Source organism: Aotus nancymaae, unplaced genomic scaffold (assembly GCF_030222135.1).
Source record: "Aotus nancymaae isolate 86718 unplaced genomic scaffold, 86718_ANA_hifiasm-v0.15.2.pri h1tg000049l, whole genome shotgun sequence".
NCBI classification, from domain to species: domain Eukaryota; kingdom Metazoa; phylum Chordata; class Mammalia; order Primates; family Aotidae; genus Aotus; species Aotus nancymaae.
In genome coordinates this window covers 32,275,480-32,281,915 of record NW_026988463.1, presented here as the reverse complement: position 1 = coordinate 32,281,915, position 6,436 = coordinate 32,275,480, and the positions used below count along the sequence as shown (strand labels likewise).

At 46.0% G+C, this 6,436-nt stretch overlaps 1 pseudogene; it reads left to right on the top strand.

Annotated features, from left to right (window-relative positions):
* The first annotated feature begins 555 nt into the window (after positions 1-555).
* LOC105718430 (protein arginine N-methyltransferase 1-like) lies at positions 556-5,716 on the top strand (annotated as a pseudogene).
* The last annotated feature ends 720 nt before the right edge of the window (positions 5,717-6,436 follow it).

Below are 6,436 nucleotides of genomic sequence, written 5' to 3'. Positions count from 1 at the left end.
TTGCTGGCTGTTGGTGGGAATGTAAATTAGCATAGAAATTATACAAGGGCACATGGAGGTTCCTAAAAAAGTTAACAATAGAACAATCATATGGCCCAGCAATCCCTCTACTGGGTATAAATCCAAAGTATATAAAATCAATATATTGAAGAGATATCTGCACTCCCATGTTTATTATAGCATTATTCACAATAGCCAAGAAAGTGACAAATCCCAGAACAAAAGCTCCAGGTGACTCAAAGGAATATAAAAATATTCTGCAACCATTAAGGATAAATACACAATATCTGATATCCAACTGAAGATTACCAGAAATGCCTTTGCAGGAAAAAAAGATCCATAATAAGGAGAACAATCAATCAATGAAAATTGACTTAGAACTGACAAGGATGTTAGAATTAGCAGTGAAGGACATTAACACTGTTATTATAACTTTACATGTAATATTGTGATAGAAGAAGAAGTATAAATTTGATCTTTGTTCCTGGTTTCTGGCACAAAATTCCTGTAATTGCCTAAATAACGAGGTGAGAGGATCATCCTGTTATTCATAATATGCCTCTCAACCACCTGTGAGTTTATGCTAATGAGGCCACTCTCAGTGGGCCCCTAGGTAGCTTCAGATGAGAGCTGTTAGCCCCATCATGGGCCTCTGGAAAGAGGAGAGGGCCTGGAGATTGAGATAATCATCAGTCTCTAGCCGAAGTCTTTATCAGTCATGCTTACATAATGAAAATTTCATAAAAACCCCTGAATGAAGGGTTTGGAGGGCTTCTGGACTGGTATGGAAGTCCATACTTTTATACTAGGAGGGTACCAGTATGCTAGTAGGGTGCCCCTTCCACATCTAGTCCTATAAATCTCTTCCATTTATCTGTCCCTGAGTTACAGTCTTTATAATAAACTGGTAATGGTAAATAAAGTGTCTTCCTGAGTTCCGTGAGCCATTCTAACAAATTATCAAACATGAAGAAGGAGTTTTGGAAATCCCTGCTTTATATCCTATCAGTCACAATTATGGAAGGTCTGGGGTTTTCGGTTGGTGTCTGAAGTGCAGGCAATTTTGTGGGACCAAGCCCTTAACTTGTGGGGTCTGACACCAATGCCAGGAAGTTAGCATCAGAACTGAATTGAATTGTTAGACAGCCAGTTGGTGTCTGGAGAGTTGGAGAACTGGTTGTTGATGTGAAAAAAAACCCACATGTTTGATGTCAGAAGTGTTCTTTTAACAATATAAAAAATACATTGAATAGAATTAATAGCACATTAGACATTGCAGAAGAACGTATTAGTCAACTTGAAGACGTAAGAATAGAAACAACTGAAAACGAAACACAAGGAAAGAAACTCCAAAAAAAAAAAACAGTTTCAACAAGTCATCGAACCTCAAGCAGCCTAATTTATGAGTAATTTGTATCCATGAAGGAAAATAAAGGAGAGAATCAGGAAAAACAAACAAACAAAAAAGACATTTGTAAAAATACCAGCCAAGATTTTTCCATATTCGAAGAACACCAGACACCTACAGAGCCCGGAGGCTCAAAGAACCCCAAGCACATAAAGAAAATTATACCAAGGCATATCAAAATCAAATTGCTCAAAACCAGTGCTAAAGAGAAAATCTTAAAAGTAGCCAGTGGGAAAAATGGAAGATGCCAAATACACACACACACACAAAGAGAAGGATGACATCAGATTTCTCATCTGAAACAATGCAAACAAGAAGACTGGGAAGAAACATCTTCAAAGTACTGAAAAGAAATTTAAAAAAAACCTGACAATGTACAATTCTATACCCATGAAAATATCTTTCAAAAAACAAGGTGAATCCGGGCATGGTGGCTCACACCAGTAATTCCAGTGCTTTTGGAGGCTGAAATTGGAAGGATTGTTTGAGCCCAGGAGTTCAAGGCTGCAGTTAACTATGATTTTGCCACGGCACTCCAGCCTGGATGACACAGAGAGACTCTATCTCTTAAAAACAAAAAAAGATAAAAGAAAGACATTTTTAGACATACAAAAACAGAAAGAATTAATCACCAGTAAATCTGTACTACAAGATATGTTCAAGGACATCCTTCAGACAGAAAGATGATGCCATATGGAATCAGAAATGAAGAGTGTTGAAATGGTAACAGCACAGGTAAATATATATGACTATTTTTCTTACTATTTAAGTCTCTTTAAAAGCTAACTGACTGTTTAGACCAGGTTAAGTGGTTCACACCTATAATCCCGGCACTTTGGGAAGCTGAGGAAGTCAGATCACTTGAGCCTAGGAGTTGGCGACCAGCTGGGCAATATGGCAAAACCCCATCTCCTCAGAAAACACAAAAATTGGCCTGGCATGGTGGCATGCATTTTTAGTTTCAGCTACTCAGGAGGTTGAGGTGGGGGGATCACCTGAGCCTAGAGAGGTTGAGACTTAGTGAGCCACAATTGCACCACTGCACTCCAGCCTGGTTGACAGAGTGAGACCCTCTCTCTAGAAAAAAAGATAACTAACTATTTAAGTAAAAATAACAATGTATTTTGGGGTTTGTAACATATATAAAAGTATAATGCGCAATACAAGAGCATAAAGGCTGAGCAGGAATGAATGGAAGCACACTAAAGGTCTTATACTATAAGCAAAGTGGTATATATCACTTGAAGGTAGACTGTGATAAATTAAAGGTAAATACTATAACCCTAAAGCATTCAGTAAAATAAAACCAACAGTTGGCTGGGTGTGGTGGCTCATGCCTGTAATCCCAGCAATTTGGGAGGCTGAGGTGGGAGAATCACATGAGCCCAGAAGTCTGAGACCAGCCCTGGCAATATGACAAGACACCATCTCTACACAAAATTTTTTAAAACAGTTGGACATGGTAGCATACGCCTGTAGTTCTAGCTACTTGGGAGGCTGAAGTGGAAGGGTCACTTAAGCACAGGAGGTCAAGGCTGCAGTGAGCCATGATTGCACCACTGAACTCCAGCCTGGGCAACAGAGAGGGACCCTAGCTGTGGGAATGGTCCCTCAGATCGGCTGCCACCCATCAGGATTCCCTCTATTGTCAGAGTGAAGGGTTGGTGGCTCCTTTATGCCCAGATTCTTGTGGTAGGTGTTCCATCTTGTCTGGAGTGAGGCTGGAGGGACCCTGCCTTGTGAGGGTGGTGAGGTCATGATGGGAGAAGGGGGTTGACTACAGGGGCCACATGGACACAGCACATTTGTCCTGTCTGCCAAGTGCATGTGCCATCTCCACAGGAGGGCTCAGTGGGACAAAATATTCTCAGAAGACACTCCTGGGGGCCTGTGGGGTGGTCTGGAGAATAGCATCCATTCTTTTTTGAACCAGAGTCTGGCTCTGTTGTCCAGTCTGGAGTTCAGTGAGTGGTGCAGTGATGGCTCACAGCCACCTTTGCCTCCTGAGCTCAGGCCATCCTCCCACTTCAGCCTCCTGAGAGGCTGGGACTACAGGCATGTGCCACTATATCTGGCTTTTAAAAAAATTTTTCTGCAGAGGTGATGTTTTGCCATGTTGTCCAGGCTGGTCTTGAACTTCTGGGCTCAAGCAGAGATTCTCCCACCTCGGACTTCCAAAGTGCTAGGACTACAGGCATGAGCCTCTGCACACAGCCTGCTCTGAGATTTTCATCCTTTGCACATAATGTCATTTTATACACAAACTAATTTATTTGTGAGGTCAATTTATGAAAAGAGATTGCTTGGCCCAAAAGTTAGTTGATAGTGCCTGGACTCAGTGGCTCATGCCTGTAATCCCAGCACTTTGGGAGGTTGAGACAGGAGAATTGTTTGCACCCAGGACTTTGAGACCACCCTTGGTGACATAGTGAAGTATGAGTTAGTAAGTTTGGTAGCTCTTGCTAAATTGCCCCAGCAAGGTTGGCAGGGTGGGAAACTTGTTAAGGTGGTAGATTTCCCTCTGGCAACTGACATGATTTTATTACAGAGACTATTGTAATGAACCTGGAAGTCCTCATCACTCAACTTTAAATGTTCTCTCCATTTGAAGCAGATTTCTACTGTAATGCAATTTCCCTGGTAAATCTGTCTCTGTGTGTCTTATCTAATACACAAGGCTGTTTTCAGAAGCTGACCATGCTGTTACTTATTATATCAAGCCCACTCAATTAAACACAAAATCTTGACATCACCTGATACCGTTCACATAAAATTTCTGCTCCTGTCTCAAAAATATCTAGACTAATGTATAAATTTGAAAACAGTGTTAAAAGGTTTATGGCTTCAGCTCATCAAGTTCTTTATGGTCTGTAAATCCAGGCTGCCTGGTGGGGCCTCCTGGCTCTAGACCCTGGGAAAGGTGAAGGGCAGGGCTCCTGGGGGCTGATCTGGCTGCCCTTCTCCACTCTATAGTGGTGACCATAATAAGGGGAAGGTGGAGGAGGTGGAGCTCCCGGTGCAGAAGGTGGACCTCATCATCAGTGAGTGGATGGGCTACTTCCTCTTCTACTTGTCCATGCTCAACACCGTGCTCTATGCTGGGGATAAGTGGCTGGTGAGGCCCCCAGCAGAATGGGTGCAGCTCACATGTGTTGGAGTCCAGGGAGAAGGTGAAACCACACTCAGTTTTTCCCACAGACAGGACTTAATATGGGGGCTTGGCTGCAAGGTGTCAGAAGGCCACAACCCAAGCCAGGTGTAACAGGCGCTGGATCTGGATGCTGGCAGGGAGATGGTGCAGTGTTGGGGGTTCATCAGGACAGGAAAACCGTAGCAGGGCAATGGCCCAGGTGCTCGGGTTTCAGCAGGCCTCTCTGGGAGGGGTGACTGACAGCTGAATGAAGCACGGGAAGGAGCCACTCAGATCTGGGAAGAGAAGCATTCTGGGTGGAGGGACGACCAGGGCAGGTGTGTACTTGCTGCATGTGGAGCCTTGGAAGGGCTAGAGTGGAAGGAGGGTCTAGAATGGCAATAAAAGTAGGAGTAGAGGTGAGGGGTGGTAGGGGGTGTGCAGATGTTGTGGGCCTTATGGGAGCCATGCAACTTTGCTTTTTCTCTCAGGGCAGCCAGTGAGGGTCTCAGAATCCTCAGAACTTCTGAAGGACAGGAGCTGACTGAGGTGCTTCTGGGAGTCCTCTGGTGGCCCTGTGGCAAATAGACCAGAGGGTGAGTGTGAGTGCAGCTGTGACATGATGGTGGCTCAGACCAGAGTAGGAGGTCACACTGGCAAGACTCTGGGCAATGTTGCCAGGCCCCATCCTTTCTGCCCTCACCCTGACCCTCTGCAGGCACCCGATGGCATCATCTTCCACACCAAGCCACACTGTATGTGAGGGCCATTGAGGACCAGCAGTCCAAAGTCTACAAGATCCACTGTGAGGGCAGCCCAGGGAGCTAGTGGGCCAGGCCATGAGTGGACTGCTGTGGGCTCACCTTCCTCCCTGCCTGCTTCCTGCAGGTGGGAGGACTTGCATGGCATTGACATGTCTTGCATCAAAGATGTGGCCCTCAAGGAGCCCCTAGTGGACATGGTGGACCCTAAGTAGCATAAAGGTGAGGGTGTGGGCATGACCAGGTGCCCCCAGGGTTGAAACCAAAGACAGACCATCCCTTGGACCTGGTGCAGGACTTCGGAGGCCAGAACATTGGCCTGAGGTCTCAGAGCCTGACCTGTCAGCCAGAGGTGGTGCTAGAGGACCAGAAAAGCCACTTTGTCCTTTAAATATCTTTGTGAGTTCTGCCTTGTGACAGCCATGCTTGGCACTTGGCACTGGGCTCCAGGAACGTTGGTGAGCGAGGCTGCTGGCCGTGTCCAGTGGCACATCCTCTGGGGAATACACCAAAGTCGGCAGCTCAAAGCCTGCAGCATGTGCACTGAAAGGCACAACCCAGGGGTGATGGGCCAGGACACAGGCACATTGCAAAACAGCATGGGGACAGGCTGGGCTCAGAGCTGCACCTGTGGTGCCAGCCACTCAGGAGGCTGACGTGGGAGGATCACTTGAGCCTGGGAATTCAAGGCTGCATTGAGCTGCGATCCTCCCAGTGCACTCCAGCCTGGGCAACACTTTTTGTTTGTTTCTCTTTGTTTTCTTTTGGAGACCTGTTTTTTAAAAAAAGAATGGTGACAGTGAGTATTTATTGAGCTGGACCTGCGGGGTTGACGTTTGGTATCGGGGGCAGAGGAAGTTGTTAAGTGGCAGAGAGGAGACTGGCAGGGCAGGAACCCCACCCAAGCCACCCTCCTGAGAACACAGGGAACTGGTGCAGGGTTTTAGATTGGCATTTGGGTCAGTGTTTGAGGTCATGACATTGGTAGACTTTTCAAGAAGAGATTGGTGAGAGGGCAAAGCAGGGTACCTGCGTTCAAGTGAAGTCTTGCCAGATGCAGGGGCAGGAGGGGACACTGGACAGAGTTAGGGTGGAGCTGCCAGGTTTGGGTGTGGGAAAGAAGGGAACAAGGAACCC